Here is a 1,552-nt window from a genome sequence, read left to right on the forward strand (position 1 = left end):
CCAGCACATCAGTGACGAAATGAAACGGCCCATCATCCTGCCGAAAACCGGTCACCTCACGGACCTGATTATCGATGATTATCATCGACGGTACCAACATGCAAATCATCAAACCGTGATGAACGAAGTACGACAAAAATTCGACGTTCCGGCTTTGAGAAGCGCTTGCCATAGGATACGGAACAACTGCGCAACGTGCAAGATCCGTAACGCTACACCTACGGTGCCAATGATGAGTGGGCTTCCCGCCGCCCGTCTTTCTCCATTCTGTAGACCATTCTCATTTACGGGAATCGACTACTTCGGACCATTCCTCGTCGCTGTTGGACGGAGACAGGAAAAGCGCTGGGGTGTATTGTTCACCTGCTTAACCATCCGAGCGATACACATCGAAGTGGCATCCAGCCTGTCAACCAGCTCCTGCATAATCGCGTTAAGAAACTTCATCGCCCGGCGCGGTACCCCATTGGAGATCTACTCGGATAAGGGTACCAACTTCATAGGTGCAAATCGAGAACTGAAGGAAGCCATAGCCAAGATAAACACCAACGAGCTGATTGAAGTAATGCACCTTCCGGACACGAAATGGAACTTCAACCCGCCGGCTGCCCCACATTTTGGCGGGGCATGGGAGAGATTAGTGCAAACCGTGAAGCACACGCTGAACAACATGCGTTTTACACATACTCCATCTGATGCGGTGTTTACAAACTGGTTGATAGAGGTCGAAATGATTGTAAACTCGAGACCGCTTACACAGGTTCCGGTAGAAAATGAAGAAGAAGCACCATTGACTCCAAACCACTTTATTTTAGGATCGTCGGCTGGGACCAAACCTCTAAGCATCTTAGACGATTCAGCAGCTTGCCTACGAAACAACTGGAAAGCATCACAGGCTTACGCGAACGTTTTCTGGCGCAGATGGGTCGCCTCATATCTACCGACTCTTACCAGACGAAGTAAGTGGTTCCAGACGCAGCGAACCTTGAAGGAAGACGATCTAGTCTTGATTGTGGACGACAACCTCCCGCGCGGATGCTGGCCGAAGGGACGCGTGGTACGGACGGTACCTTCGAAAGACGGAGAAATACGGCGAGTACACGTAAAATTGGCAAACGGAAAGGTTTTAGAGCGCCCGGCAGTGAAAATAGCTGTTGTTGACATCGAACCACGAGATGGTGTTTTGACAGTTCAAAACACCGGGGTCCAGTGTTGCGAGCAACGGTTCATTTGAACCAACAGCAGCCCGTTCAGTAGGTTTACGCTAGGTGGCGCTCGCGTAGCAGGATCGTGCGCTCTTCTCACGTATTCCCGTTCTGGGAAAACGGGAGAGAATGCCGATAAAAGCAGCGCGCAGGGACAGCTAGGGTCTTTTTCGATACCAGCTTAGGCAAAGGATAGAAGTTTTTTTAACCACGCATTCCACCCCCTATTTACCACATTCATCTAAGAATAAAAAGTGTTAAGAGAAACTATTTGTGTCGGCTTGGCTGTCGAGAAGCGGTTGCTGGACGCGACCTTTGTTGCTGGACGCAACATAGACAGTTTTTGC

At 50.0% G+C, this 1,552-nt stretch overlaps 1 pseudogene; it reads right to left on the reverse strand.

The window, feature by feature from the left end:
- Positions 1 to 297: 297 nt before the first annotated feature.
- LOC128309306 (uncharacterized) lies at positions 298 to 846 on the reverse strand (annotated as a pseudogene).
- Positions 847 to 1,552: the final 706 nt, after the last annotated feature.

The sequence above is a fragment of the Anopheles moucheti genome, unplaced genomic scaffold, assembly GCF_943734755.1.
Source record: "Anopheles moucheti unplaced genomic scaffold, idAnoMoucSN_F20_07 putative_Y_80, whole genome shotgun sequence".
Lineage (NCBI taxonomy): Eukaryota > Metazoa > Arthropoda > Insecta > Diptera > Culicidae > Anopheles > Anopheles moucheti.